At 29.1% G+C, this 17,136-nt stretch overlaps 1 pseudogene; it reads right to left on the reverse strand.

Moving 5' to 3' along the window:
- Window positions 1-1,226: 1,226 nt before the first annotated feature.
- LOC125834687 (disease resistance protein At4g27190-like) lies at window positions 1,227-7,726 on the reverse strand (annotated as a pseudogene).
- Window positions 7,727-17,136: the final 9,410 nt, after the last annotated feature.

The following is a 17,136-nucleotide window of genomic DNA, read 5'->3' on the forward strand; positions in this document are numbered from 1 at the left end:
AGATAGGCTCTTTCTCGGTTTTCCTTCTTTTGTCTTGAGAACAAAACATGGAAAATGAAGATCATGAGCTAAATTTGAATGTACAATAATTATATGCACAACGGAAACATATCAGAATCATACTGCTTACATGAATAATAAATAATCCATAGATTTATGCTAGAACACATATACTTGCTGAAATTTAGTTCAAGAATTATATCGTAAATCGCGAACGGATACTTTCAAGCGAATTCACATGTTAGACAGACTTTCAAGCGAATCCACGAGTTAGAAACAATTCTACGATTTTCTACAATGATTCCAAGTTTATATCCGAACTCTCTCAATACTTGGATGGAAAAGTATCGTATAGAAACCTTATTCTCTTTCTAGGTTAGAAGCCTACTTATAGAATTTCCCCCCAATCCAAAAAGGAGAAGAAGAAACACACGTTACTTTCAAGAACAAGAAAACCATCAGAGAATTAATTACTAAGAAATCTATTATGAGCTACTAAAAAAGGCATATTATCAATCTCTATATCAAGACATGAATTTCATCAACTAACTTATTATTTCATCAATATATATTATTATCATCCAATCTACTAAGCATATTGTCTCATCTCAGAATCTCACCTTTTAATAAATTAAAACGATAATTAATATATACAACTCATAATAGTTATATCAGAATTAAAAATATAAGTATATTTTACAGTTTAGAGAATATGATTTAGTTAGTCAGTCCAAAACAACTATCTCTATTCAGGCTCGTTCAATACATACATAATGTAGTTGGAACTGTACCGTTTCCAAAATCAAGATAAATTATATAGAATCTTGTGATACAATCGTACCAATGACATGTTCATTTTCCATCTTAGATTGTGAACAAAAAAACTTTATACTTATAAGAACCGGTGATTTAATTCTCTGTATTTAAGTTAAAACTCTACACACTAAATCATTTATTATATAAGTAAATAGACACCATAAACAAATATATGATCTATTAATTTTTTTTAATGAAAAACTGAATAAATAATTATTCTATAATAAATATTATATTTAAACATATGATTAATAGTATATATCCCAACATAATTTAAGAATGTTTCAACACAGAAGCAATACTAGTTTATTACAAATTAACAAGATAATCATACAACACAACTGAAACAAGATAGTACAATCAAGCAATCAAAATAGAGCAAGAATTGTACAAACTTTGGCAGAAGATACTTAAGATATCCGACAAGCATTGGGATTATCTTGAGGATAAGGATATCCATTCCAATATACCTGAATGAGGCAGCAACGAGTCAAGCTCAATACACTTGATAATATTTGAATGATAAACCACTTGTGCAGTGGTCTTATTGTGTTTGGTATCAGAATAGAAATTAAAATATCTACTTTTCCAGAACTTTTAGTTACACTACTGATAAGGTCACAACAGGTATCAAGTCGAATCAGTATCACAATCATCTAAATAACTCAATACAAAATGCAATGTAGATGAAGTGTGATGCAATGACCAAAATATTGTATACACCTACTTCCTCGGTCAAATAGTCGAGACTCATGGCTAACTCGTAAAGGTCCATCTATCAGCACAAACGTTCTCCGCGTGCTTGTGCGGATGATCTCAACACAGAATCTCAAATTCAAACAATCCCCAACACAAAAGACTTTATGTGTCCAACTCATAAACATAAAACCATTGCAACATGAACGATCTCCACGTGCTCGACCCTACTCATATTCAATCTCATGTTAATGCATGTGCACAATATAATATCAACTGAATAGGAGATGATGATGCATATCATTTTTAAAAATCCATACTTCATCCCCTCCACTCCCACCTCCCAAAAAAAACCACCCACTCCTTTCAAAAAGATTTAAGATATTATTTTTATTTTTTTTAAAAAAAATAAAAATTCTACCACACCCCATCTAATATCCTTCGCTCCTATTTTTTTATTTTTTTATATTTTTCTCGTTTTGTGCTAGATATGTACATATGTTTTTAGGAAATTACTTTTTTTTTACATGTTTACTGAGTTTTATAATAGAAATAAAAAAAATTTATTTTAAAAAAGTTGTGCGTCAAGTAGAAAGTATTTTCCTAAATGCATATGGAGTATGCTGTGACATTTTCTTTTAAATAAAAGAGATTATAGTACACATACCATCAACAGAGTGTAATAAAAGAGAGTAATGTGTGTTTCTCAAGTGATAGTTTAGATATGAAATTCACACTTCTAATAATTTAGTTATGAAACTCAAAAAAAGCAGATAGTTTAGATTTGACACTTCACTCTTTTATTTTCCTGTTCTCTTTTAGTTTGGGCTTTGTCCATTCTTTTTTTTTTTCAAAAAAACAAAAAAACTTTTGATCAATTATCAAATAACTTCTAATTAAATTTGGGTTATAATATTCTTATCCACTAAAAATAATTTTCATATTCAAATGTATTTAAAATCTTTGTCAAAGTATTACAATTTAAATATTCCCTACGCATATGTAAAAAATTGTATCATCTATCCTAGCAAATCATAAACACATTTAAAAATTACACAGGTGAGGGGCAAAAATAGAAAAAAACATGTAAAATTCACAAACTGTTTAGGAGGATTGTTACAATCAACAACTTTGTTGGAATTAAAGGATATTTTTAGTCTTTCAATATTGTATCTTAGTTTATCAATATGTCTTTTTAGGAGTTTGTAATACATGTATCTAGTTATTTGTGTGAGAGATTTGATTTGATATTTTGAATAGTATAAATGGAGATGTGAGTTTATGATTGTAATCAAGTATTCTCTTCTCTATGACCTTAAGGCAAAATAGTTGTATAATCAAGTATATAGTACTAAATGCATCTTCATAATTGAGAAGTGTGAAAGTTAATTGGCACATCACCTGATCAAATGCAGTGAAACAATGCTTTAAATTTGATTTGTAGTTGTCGCCATCCCACTCCAGTTGGCTCCACCATTGTGATTCTCCTGTTATTAGTTTGATGTTTTTGGAGGTTTGAATAGAGAGAGGCAACTTCCTTATTCCAAAGCATTCGATCACCTCAAGTTCCTTCATGTGTTTCCACATACTCTGTGGCTCCCCAAACGTTCTTAATGTTGGTACTTGTTTCAACGATAACTTAAGAATTTCTGAGTTGACGAGTGTCCTCTGACTAGATCCGCATTGCGCTAACAACTCTACCAGCTCTGAACAGTTGAAAATATTAATTTCTTCCAAGTGGTTGGGTACACCAACATTAAAAAGACATGTTAAATTACGACAATTGGATATATCCAGTTGGCGTAATTCAGAAAATCTTGGACCCAGAAAATGACCAAAATCAGAGAGACACTTTAAATTATGTACAGAAGAAAGACTGAGATGTTCCAGATTTGGCAAAGGATCATCAAACTGTTCACTTCCTTCTTCTTCTGCTGGTGTGAAATCACAAGAACAACTCTCTATGTTTAGTGATTTTAATCCATCAAAACTATTGTTCTCAATCAACTTCCTCAGATCCCCACATTTTTCCAAGTACAAATATGAAGCGAACTGTAACATGCCTGAGAGCTCTCCGTTACTGAAAGTTTCACAATGGGAGACACTTATCCTCTTTGTTGACTTGTTGAATGGTACTTCCGCTGAAGTTTCCCCAATTTGAAAACTTTTCAATCTTTTCATCCAGTTGTGTTCTCTTTTCAAAATTGATGAGCTATCCAATCTAATAAAAAGAGATGTCAGATTGTGTAGAAACGATATCTCATCAAAAGAAGTTGATCCAAGACAACCACCCATCATATTTATTATTTCAAGGCAAGACAATTTCTGGAAAAATCCTTGGCCGATACTACTCTCCAAATCAGATGTAGGCATATTTAATGACCTCAGATTTGTCAATTTGTGCATTCCTATCGGCAGACAACGTAACCTTGTATTATCACAATCAAGCAACTGCAAATTGGAAAGATTACCAATATCTGGTAACTCTTTCAACTCATAGCAGTCTTGTAGTATTAGAGCACGTAGTTGAGATAAACTATTGATGGAACAAGGCAGTGCTCTAATACCAGTTTCACTCAGATTCACAACTCTTAAAGCTGGAAATGACAAAAAGAAATCATTGGGAATTTTCTCGAGGGGTTCATTGTCTTGCAAAAGTAAAGATGTTGTCCTTGGGCAAACCATGACACAATCAGGTAGATGTTCAATTTTGTTGCTTATGAAAGATATTCTCTTGACAGAAGCTGATAGTTTAGTATGTGATATCTTAGTCAATCCGATTCCAGCTTGAATAACAGAATTGTGTTCATCATTAGAAGAGTTAGCTATCCATTTAGCAACATCACGAACCAAGTCATGCATCTTCACACAATCCGTCCAAAGGGCTTCTTCTAGCAAGCAGACATCTTTTAGTCTGTCAATCATTGTGGTTCCTCTATTGTAAGCATTTTCGTATGTGTCATGTTCACCAAGGAACCCCTCTGCCCACCAGCAATTTATGAGATCATCTGTTTGAATATCCACCGGATATAAGGAGCAATACAAGAAACAACTTTTAATGTCACCTCTCCTTTTCTTCATATTGCTTCTTTGCTCCAAGGATAATTCAGTATCCCGAGATTAATAATCAAAACTCAACTTGATGACCTTGTAAACCTCATGTATTACATCTTCGTCACAAGGTTCACACATTCTAAGTGATTCTAGAGCATCTTCCCAAAGCTCGACCCTTGACTTCCCTCTCATAGATGTTCTGATAACAGTGATTGCTAAAGGTAAACCACCACACTCTCTTGCAATATCCATTGCCGATGGCTGAATATCCACCCGATTGGCAACATCTCCCGCATTTTTGATAAACAGATGCCAAGATTCATTTTCATCCAATATGGAAATATTGATTTCGGTGTGTGTTTTCATTTTCTTACAAACACCCCGAAAACGAGAAACTATAATAACGTTGCTTCCTGCGTGATTTTTGGAATGGGGCACACCGACATGATCCAAATTTGTAGCTTCCCAAACATCATCCAGTATGAGAAGGAAACGCTTTTCTTTCTTGAACCTTTGGTAGATTTTGTTGGCACTGCTTTCTTTACTTCCCTCGTTATCTACCTCTAGACATAATCTTTTGGCAATTAATGCTTGAACCTTGCTTATTTCCGCTGGTTTGGGCATTGTAATCCATACCACAACCCCAAAACACAGTTTAGGCCTTGACACGTCAATCTGTTGGAGCTCATTGTTCAGATTCTTCATCAATGTAGTTTTCCCAATTCCTCCCGCACCCCACACTCCAATGATGCAAACCTGAAGGGATTCACATAAACAAAAAAATAATTAACCCACAAGTCAAAGATGAAACAGTGGTCATATAGAAGAAATTAGAGAAAGAAGGATGTACGAGGCTTTGTTTCAACAATGGTCAAATTATGTTTTCATCTCAAATTTGTTAACTTAATTTCCACTTATATTTATAAAAACCATCTTGACTATAAAATCTAAAGAATATTCATAAGTACCCATGCACTGTAGCCGAAGTTCCTGGGACACACTATCTTTGTTGGCATATATACTATTAACTATGTGGTTAGATATAGTATTCAGTTTTAATAAAAACTTAAAGAGATCATATATTCATCTATGATTCTATTTACTTATATAATAGATGATTTAGTGTATAAAATTTAGCTTATATACGAAAGATTAAGAGCATGTTTAACATTGCTGCTAAAAACAATTTATTTATAGAAGCACTTTTTCTAAAATGACTTTTCAAAAAAATGCTTTGAAAAAATAATAATTTGTATTTGGTTAATTCATTTGAAAAATGATTTTGATAAGGAGATTGTGTTTGGCTAATCTTTTTAAAAAGTGTTTTTGAGGGTCAAAAGAATAAATATCACTGCACTTTTAATATTAAGATTATCTTATAGAGAACAAATATTTTAAATATCTATTATATAATTTTTTAATTAAATTTTTATTTTATTAAATTAAAATGTACATATTCAAATTTTCAATCAATATTATATTGTATTCACAAATGAATAAAAAAATAAATTAACATTGATATAATATTAATATGATGATTTATATATAATTAAAAATATCAAACAAAATAAATTTAAAAATTAGTCTAAAAATTAAATCAATACATATGAAAAAGACCACATAAATAAATAGATATAAGGGATATATTGATAAGTAGGGGTAGGGGTGTTTGTGGTTAGGTTTGGATCGGTTATCGATTAAAACCAAAACCAAACCAATCTAATCGGTTTTTTAAATTTCTAAAACCAAACCAAATGAAAAAAAATAACCGTCGGTTTGGTTATTATCAGTTTGGTTCGGTTTTTCTGGTTTATTCGGTTTGAAAATAATAGTAATTTTTTTGAGGACTTCCGTCGATAGACACAAACACCTAGCACATGAACAATTCACGGAAAAGCTATTGTCGATTTAATAAAGCAATTAAGCAATACTAGAGTTATTATTACACGAACAAAGTGTTTCAATTAAGAGAAAGTGTGACTATTTTATGTGAAGTAGGGTAGGTAAAGACTAAAATGAATTTTGATGGACTTGGACTTAGGATTGTTATAGTTTGGCTAAAGTGTTTGGGATTGAGAAAATTGTAAAGTTAAAGACTTAAGTTAATTAAAATTTAACAAAATATTTATATGTATTTATGAATAATATATAAATAATTATAAAAATTATATATCTAATTTATCGGTTCGATTTGGTTATTTTTGCGGTTTTTTTTAGTAAAATCAAAACCAAACCAAATAATATCGGTTTTCAAAATCTAAAACCAAACCTAACCAAATCCAATTTGATTTTTTAATCATAACCATGAACAACCCTATTGATAAGTATGTATATAAGAACGAGATATTTTGATCTTGACAAAAATAATTTTTTGTTTTTGCTTTTTTAAAGAAGCAATTTTATTTTTTTTAGCTTCTTTCCAATCAGAAAAAGTGTTTGTGGTTCCATTTAAAACAATTTTACTGATTTGACAAACACCTTATTTTATCAAAAAAATAATATATTTTTTCTTAAAAGGACTATTTTTGGTTTCTCAACAACAATGTATAACAGGCTCTAATATGGTTTTTCCCTAAAAATCAAATTAGACAAGAATCAATAAAATTAGCAACTACCAAATTCGATTTAATTCTAGTAATACCTTGTCATTTTCCAAGTGTTTGAGGATTCTGTCGATATTCTTTCTTGCTGTTGGCTGGTCTTTTATTGGTGGTACCTCTAAGTACTCAACTTTTTCCATCCGGTAATTTTCTACCATCAAATTGGATCCAAAGCTTTCGTCGGCCTTTGTAAGCCTGCAAACTTTGTCTCGGATCTTCTGCACTTGAGTGCAGACTTCCAAGCGGAGGCTGCAATTCGGACAACACTTATATGTAAGCATCTTAGCTGCTTCAATGCTTTCTTTCATAGTTCCCCAATCATTCTCCACCTTCTCAACATCTTCGATCCACTTGACAACATCTGGTTTTGGTTTATAGCCTTCTCCCTCAGCTATTTCCACCTTTCCTTTGATATCCTCTCTCAACTTTTTTAGCTTCTCCATTTCCTCACTTAGATTTTCAATTTTTGATGAGAAGCAGACAATATTTTCCATCTTAGGATAGATGCATTGACATACCAACTTTCCCACCTCAATAACAACATTAGGAAGTATTTCCATCGAACAATTCTTGAGGTAATGATGCTCTCTCAAACTGTTTGTTTAAGCCAGTATTCAGAGAACTAAAAGAAAGAGGCAAACAATTCTATTGGAGTAACTAGCAATGTAAAAATGTAAAGGGAAAAAGGCTTCATATATCCCTCAACGTATCGCTCGTTATAAAAGTGACTCACATATATTTTTATTGTTATATAAATATGGAAAAATGCATAAGCAGCCGCCCGAACTCTCAGAGATACACTTATACTATACTAAGGTTCTATTACTCCCGAACTTATTTTATACATAATTTTCTACCCCTTTTCGTGTTAGGGTTTTGCCCTGATTTTCTTACCATAATTTAAGATTTATTTTTCCTTAAAGAAAAAATAAAACATTACCATAAATATTTTTACTTTTCTTGAAAGAAAAATATAATATTATTTTATATTTGGTTTATTTTCTCCTTTAGGACTCCTTTTCTAGTAAGAAAAGATTTTAGGACTCTGTAAATATATGTTTGTTTTCTTCTAACACATAACAATAGCATCCACAATGTAGTTCTTTAAGAGTTTTGTTTATGGGGAGATTTTCTCTCTACAGTTTCTATGTTTTTTTATTAGTTTTTAATTATGTAGGCCAATTGGTCATATCCTACAATAATATATTTCTTTTAGTATAATTTTATGTGTCGTCTAATTTATCGTCTTATGATTTGCAATTGTAAGCTTCCGCATGACGCCCTAATCAACTTCAGAACCCAACAAGTGGTATCAAAGCACATGGTCTAACGATCCCATGGTCCGATGGTCCTATGGTTCAACGAGGTTGAAGACATGCTCAAGATGGTTTCAAATCAATTTGTAATCAATTTGATGATAATGAAGATTTTTTTGTCAAGCTACATGTGGAGAAGAAGTTTCAACATATTTTCAACATTCCTGTTGCTGCAATTTTTAAGAATAAAAATAAAATATTTTTAACCCTTTTTTAACCCATATATTTTAAACTTTATTTTTAACCATGGCAAGCAATAGTGATGGAGATTTTGTGAAGAACAAGATTATCATGCAATGAAGAAGACAGATCACGCTTTGTCAAGAAAATCCAGCCAAAAGGGGAGATTTGTTAGGGTTTTGCCCTGATTTTCTTACCATAATTTAAGATTTATTTTTCCTTAAAGAAAAAATAAAACATTACCATAAATATTTTTAATTTTCTTGAAAGAAAAATATAATATTATTTTATATTTGGTTTATTTTCTCCTTTAGGACTCCTTTTCTAGTAAGAAAAGATTTTAGGACTCTGTAAATATATGTTTGTTTTCTTCTAACACATAACAATAGCATCCACAATGTAGTTCTTTAAGAGTTTTGTTTATGGGGAGATTTTCTCTCTACAGTTTCTATGTTTTTTTATTAGTTTTTAATTATGTAGGCCAATTGGTCATATCCTACAATAATATATTTCTTTTAGTATAATTTTATGTGTCGTCTAATTTATCGTCTTATGATTTGCAATTGTAAGCTTCCGCATGACGCCCTAATCACCTTCAGAACCCAACATTTCGGCCTACATGACACTAACTTCTGGGCCCAACGCGTGTTGACAATTTTTTCAAGCTATCTGGTTGATACTGCCACGTAGGTCAAAAAGGTGTAGAAAATTATTTATAAAATAAGTTCGAAAAGGTAATTGGACCTTAGTATAGTATAAGTGTATCTCTGAGATTTCGGGCATATGTTGAGGGTACTTATGCATTTTCCCTATAAATAACTCACATATACTCCTAAAGTTATAATGACTTACATTTACAAGTATAAAAAAATAAAATTGATTTTTTATTTTAAAAAAAAACTCATGTATGGATATATATGATCCTTTTCACACATAATTTTTTTTTACTTCTTTGATTATCATTATATGAGTTTTTAAATTTTATCATTATTTAGTGTAAATATATGAGTAAAAAATTGTGAATGAAAAAAAAGAGAAAAAAACTTTAAAATTAATTATTTTCTGGATATATTGTAGTTTATTTTCTTATCTGTAAAAAAAATTGGGGGCATATATGATATATTTTACAAGAAAGTTAGTGAAAAAATAAATTTGACCATCAAAATGATAAATCCAAATTAGTTGTTGAATAAAAAAAACACAAAAAAATAAAATACACGTGAGAAGTATCAAATATACACCTACATGAAAATTCCTTTTTAATAAAAAAATATTAAAATTATTTTTTTTTTGCTTCCATTAGAGGAAATAGGATATATATGAGTCATTTATGTAACAATAGATATTTTTATGGAAAAATTACTTGAATGGATACCTTGTAATAAATAATTATTGATTTTAGCGATACTTTTTATTTATTACCATTTATTGCAAATAAAATAATACTATGATAAATCTATAATATGTATTAAAAGTGAATTATGTTTGCAATATATATGTATTATAACTGTTTTTAAATATATTATGCTTGTTTGGTGAGAAATTGACACATTGCATTATTAGTGTATTAAAATGTGTGATAAATGTATTATCAATCAATAAAACTTGTATTATATGTGTTTTATAAATTGTTCTCTGTAATATGTATTAAAAGTGATCAAGTGAAAAAAATATTATTGCTATAAAATGGTAAATGTTTTCTTAATATAGCATAGTTATGTAATTTAAAATATGATAAAATAAATTATGTATTTAAATAATTTTTCCTTTATTTATCCACATATAAAGAAAAAAAGACCCAAAACCCAATACACAATAAATAAATGTCAACAATCATGATTATATATACCCTCAATTTTAAGATTTAAAATAGATATATATTTAATTAAAAAGTAATATATATATATTCTTATCGTCTAACCAATGAAGTATATATACTCTCATCGTCGGAAAATAATGCATATTTGGACTGGTTCAATTTTCAAAATAATGCATATGTAGCAACTGCTTTGTACTACATGCATTAACTTCAATTTGGACTGCTTCAATTTTCACCACTGAATGTTACTGAATGTTAAACTGCCAACAACCAGCTATTCATTTTCCTTTAATTTATTATGAAAAATTGTCTACCGGATATTTTTAGTATACTTCCTCCGTCTCATACTTTATCTGTTTTTAATTACTTGTCCATTTTTTCTTATGTAGTTGTCCTAATTACTTGTCCATTTTGACAAATCAAGAAAGAACAAATTTTTTTACCTATTATACCATCAATTAATTACTTTGAAAAAGGTAGAACTTTTTGAAAATCTTCGGTTTTTAATTTATCCACTTCATAATTAATAGGAGTAAAATGATAAACTCACTATATCAATAATTATTTTCTTAATAGATATGTCAATTCAGAAGTGGGCAAGTAATTACGGATAGAGAGTGTATTAGTTGTCTATAATTCACATTACTAAAAATAGGTATCTCAAATGATTTATCAATTTACAAAATCAAGATAAAATTAATTGCAATTTTTAGAACTTTTTTGCTCTTACAATTAATTCTTTTTAAAAGTGTAAATAAATTTGTAAAATTTCAAAAAGTTTCTTAAGGGGTAAATAAGTAAAACTATTCATTTTATTTATAATTTCTTATAAAACCTATAAAAGAGAAAGTGTATAACTAATATACAGCAAAAAGAGTATAACATTATCCCTTAAGCAAATGCTTATTTTTAGTCGGGAAAATTATGCAGAATAACAAACATTTAGCCTATATTAGGTACTATATCTATAGTTTAAGAAAATTGTAATTCGCGGCTACAGTTTCCCCAATTATTGTTATTCGTCTGATTTGTATAATTCGCCTGATTTGTATATATCTAGAATTTGTGTAATTTGGTTCTTGATTGTATAAATCCAGAAATTTGTGTATACTTAACCTAACTATTTGTATATGATTTATGAAAAATTCATCATAAATTACCTTGTTTGTATATTGACAAGCAAAATATACAAACAAAGTTCTAAATTTTTTTTGAATGTATAAATACAGAATTTGTATGTATACTTACTCTATTTGTATATTCACAAGAGAAATATACGAACATGCAGAAATATACAAACTGTACCCTTCATAGCAACGAAACTATAATTTTGAAGCGCAATTATATTCAAAACTATAGCTATAGACCTTTATTATATCTATTATGTTTGCTAATTCTAAAATTTTCTCTAGTTAGTAAAGTTTCTTGATTTCATAAAAGCCCATTTACTTAAATAAGGGTAAATATGAAAGAAAATAATTAATATCTTCTTGTTTATACTCTTTTTATTTCATTTAATTATCCACATTATTATCGTATGCAAGGGAAGTCTCTTGATGCATTCAAGTGATTTAAATTAAAAAATTTAACGCCATTTTAGCTCAGGATATAGTTACATTATACACAAATTCATATGGAATTTTTCTTTCTGTATAATCTATATATACATTATATTCTCCGTCTCGGATGGTTACACCAAACAAACTAAAAAAATGTAAGACATGTGACTTTCATTCACACTATTTTTCGTAACCATGGTCTAAGTGATTTATTTTTTCAATATGATCTTTAACTGTCAAGTTGAAATATTTTGATTTAATGTAAACACTAAATGCAAATAAGTTTGATTCTCTGTTGTCAATCTATATTAAATGTTTTGACGGAAAATACTTTTCACTCTTGAACTGAAACGGAAAGCTATTTTCAGAAAATATTTTCAAGAAAATGACTTCCGTCGTACCAAACAAACCAGAATGTGGAGCATTCCAAACGGCTTGAGATCCAACTACAACTAGACAGCATGCCGACCATAAATCCTAAAGTAGTGAAATTTCTTGTCGAGTAAGTTTTGAGTTGTTTACTATGGACCCTTTTACAACATGAGAAACCTCTTTCACAAATTTGAAGACAACATGGAAAATGAAGATTATGTGCTAAATTTAAGAATATTTAATCGGCTCTGTTAGTTAGTTAGACATTTTATCTTTACATACACATCAGGAATCGAAGAAGAAGAAATGGAAGTTCAGTTTTCTCTTTTCCAAAATTACGATTCGTTCATCTTCTTCACTTGTTCTCATAGATTATTAAATGATTATTTCTAAATCATTAATTTTCCCTTTTCCGTTTGTACTATGTTAAATCAGCTTGCAATGCACAGATATGAAGGAAAAAGAAGAAAAGGAAAGTCACTAGCAAGAGATAAAGATAATAAAGCAATATGTTTGTACTTTATTAAAAAAAGGCAGAATTATTGGAGTAACTAGTGATGTAATTCCAAAAGAGACGATTATGCAACACAGCAGGGAGTAGGGACGGAGCTAGAGTATAAATTATGAGTTCGGCTGAATCCAGTAACTTTGATCCGAATCTTGTATTTAAATTAATACATATGTTGAATTTGTACAAATAATTAGTTTAGAACTCAATAACTTAAAAAAATTGGTATTTCGAATCTGGCTTTAAGCAACATGATTGAGAATAATTGAATCCACTGCAGAAGGACAACAAAAATCTCAAGAGTCCCCACAAGTGAGGATTTTTCAATCTGGAGCACTAATGAATGTTTTTTAATGTCTCACATAGATTCTTTACTTCCCAAAATAAGTCGAAAAAAGTATGTATGAGGCTCTCGTTACTTTATTAGAATTGGTAAGGTAACACCTAGAATGTGTTTGTATATTTTAATGAAACTGTGGTACAAATTCACCAAAAATAACAACAAACTGGTAAATCCCATAAGAATGAGACGACATTGTTTATTGCTATGCGTGCAATCATCTTTCACAGTGTGAAGGAAGAGCCATGAACCCATTTGCGTAGATATTCTTACATAGTGTGGGATTGTGCACTTTGCCAAGCTCGCACAATTTTTCCTAAAAGTCCTCACACCATTAAGAAAATCGTACACCTTATATGTAGGTTCCATTTCTTTTCAACTTCCGATGTGGAAATTAGTTTGCATACCCAACAATTTATCCCTCGAATTAAGTTTTACAACCCATCACCATTTCATGGGCTAATTTTGGAGATTAATTGTGTGCCACTCACATGATCCTCTGAGTATTTATAGCCAACAAAGCCACTACTACCCCTATGCCATCTTCCTCGTCTCATTGAACTATTGGCTCTAATGTCAGTTGTTGGGCCAAAATATCCCAAAGATACTCTCACATGGTGTGATATTGTCTGCTTTGGGCCAAAGTCTATGCGGTTTCCCTAAAGAGAATCTTACACCTTATATGTAGGTTCTTTTTCTTTTCAACTTCCGATGCGGGAATTAGTTCACACACCCAATAAACATCACAATCAACATTCAATATTACATTTATGCGCTCACCTTCCATGTTGTTTTGGATATTGGATCAGGTACATTAGTTTAAACAAATGATAGATATCAGTTGACATGTAACAAAAATCGATTTTAGGATTTTTATTTTTTTTTATTTTGTAAATATGAGTTTGTTAACTAAAAGGGTAATCTGTTCTATTTGTTAGATGATGAGGGTATATTATATGTGTCACTTCTTAACAAGGAATATACTAATTCTAAATCGTAAAGTTAAAATATATATTTTCTCCTTTTCTAATCCTTCTATATTAAACCAGCTGGCATGCGCAGATAGGAAGGAAAAAACAAGAAAGGGAAAGTCACAAGAAAAGGGGAAAATGCATAAGTACCCCCCAACCTATGCTCAAAATCCCTGAGATACACCTAACATTTAATAAGGTCCTATTACCCCCCCAAACTTATTTTATATATAATTTTCTACCCCTTTTCGGCCTACGTGGCACTATCCTTGAAAATATTGTCAACACGCGCTGGGCCCACAAGATAGTACCACGTAGGCCGAAAAGGGGTAGAAAATTATATATAAAATAAGTTCGGGGGTAATAGGATCTTAGTAAATGTTAGGTGTGTCTCTGAGATTTCGGGCATAGGTTGGGAGGTACTTATGCATTTTCCCCAAGAAAAGAGATAAAGATAATAAAGCAGATAATACAACACTACTTTTTGTAGTACAAATAAAAAAGGCAGAATTATTGGAGTAACTAGCGATATAATTCTAAAAGAAACGACTAGACATCGATCACTGCAGGGGCGAAGCTAGAGTATAAATTATGAGTTTAGACGAATTCAATAACTTTGGTCCAAACTCGATAATTGTTTTAATAAATTTATTAAATATGTATAAATAATTAATTTAAAACTCGATAACTTAAAAAAATTAAAATTTCAACTCCACCCTTATGCAACATGATTGACAATAATTGAACCCATACACTGCAGAAGGACAACAAAAATCTCAATAGTCCCCACAACCTTTGATTGAGGATTTTTAATTTAGACCACTCATACATGTCTTTTGTAGTCTCACAAAGATTCTCTATTTCACAAAATAACTAGAAAAATATGTAAATTAAATTGGACATACAAAAAGGAAGGTTCATAATGATATGATACTCGTTAGCTCATCTATCTATATATAAAAGGAGAAGAAAAAATGACACATGTCATTACCACAATTTTTTAGAATTTTAAATTTTAAATCATTTTAAATAATAAGTAATAAATAATTATTAAAAAAATATTGAAACATGTTAATAATTACAATTTGATAAATTCTTTGGTATTTACACAACATTTTAAATAAACAAAAATAAATTATTAATTACATTTTGATAGATTCTACGGTAGTTACACAACATTTTAAATAAACAAAAACAAATTATTATTTATACACAAATTATGATTTAATTATTAACTAATTAAATATTAAATATTAAATATTCTAAATTCAAGGAACTTTTTAATATACACATGTCATCTTCTCAATTAATAACTAATTTGAACATTTAAATTAACAATTATTTAAACGAAAACTGCCCAATATAAATGACCGTTTCAATTAATTACATATACAAAACTGCCGAAATAAATAAATATTTTTAAAAAAACATTTTTTTACTCTATTTATTACTATATAAGAAGAGTGAATAAATTCACTCCTCTTTCAACACGTGGCACCAAAAAAAAGGAGAGGGTTGAACATAAGTGTGAATGTGAGGGTATTTAAAAATACCCTCACATTCACACTTATCTACTAAAAAAATATTACTATATAATATATATAATGTATAATGTAAGTACTAGATAAGTGTGAAAGTGAGGGTATTTTGGGTATTTAAAAATACCCTCACATTCACACTTATTTACTAAAAAAAAATATATATAAGTAGTAGATTTAAATGTATTTAAAAATAATATAAGTAATACTATACTTAGTATGCTTAAAAATAGTAAAAACTACATAAAAAGTACTACATATCATATTACAATAATTAACAATTATTTGACACTTTCAATTCTATCAATGCCATATAAATTAGGATAAAAAAGGTAACATTTATATTCAAAAATAATATAAGTAATACTATACATTACAATAATTAATAGCTTAAATATTTAAAAGTTATATAAAAAATTTAATTGACTCTCTAAATTCTATTGCTACCACATAAAATGGATTATATGATAAACATATATTGTTTGAAATTGACGAAAAATAAACTATAAATTACAATAATTAACAAAAAAAATTGTCGGCTCCAAAAAATCTATCAATTAAGAACATATATTGTTTCAAATTGACGAAAAAGAAACTATAAATTACAATAATTAACAAAAAAATTCTCTCGACTCCAACAAATCTATCAATTAATGCCACATAAATTGGGACATGGAAAATAACATGTATTCTTTAAAAATTAAGTTCAAAATGTACTATAAAATACAATAATTAACAACTTAATATAGTAAAGAGACATATAAAAAATGGTTAATATTTGAAATTTTGCATGTGCCACATAAATTAGAACAAAGAGAGTAATAAATATTATTTTCAAAATTCTGTAAAGAAAAGGTACTACAAATCATAATAGCTAACAATTTAAAATATTTTTAGAATCATATAAAAATTTCAATAACTTCTCAAATTTCATAATATATATGACATAAGAAGAGGGAATAACCAATATATTTATAAAAAGAAATGACATATAAAATGAAATGAACAGAGTATTAGTTTTTGAAAATGGAAAAGGACAAAACACATATAAAATTAAAAGACATATAAAAAAAAAAATGGTTTAACTCTCAAACATAAAAAGTAACATATGTTATTAAAAACTTTAATAAAAAGTACTATAATTTGCAATAAATAATAACTTAAAATATCTACAAGACAACAAAAAAAAGACTAATTTTTGTACTGCTTGTGTCACATAAATTAGGATTGGGATGATTTTAAAATTTTTAATTTTGGTTATACATTATAAAATAGCCGAAAAATTGAATGATATAATTTTTTTAAAAATAACCGAATGAATCGTCCTATCGATAACCCTAATGTTACTTCTACTCTGTTTATTTTTA

This window comes from Solanum verrucosum, unplaced genomic scaffold (assembly GCF_900185275.1).
Source record: "Solanum verrucosum unplaced genomic scaffold, falcon-dt-bn FXZP01000149.1, whole genome shotgun sequence".
Taxonomy (NCBI): domain Eukaryota; kingdom Viridiplantae; phylum Streptophyta; class Magnoliopsida; order Solanales; family Solanaceae; genus Solanum; species Solanum verrucosum.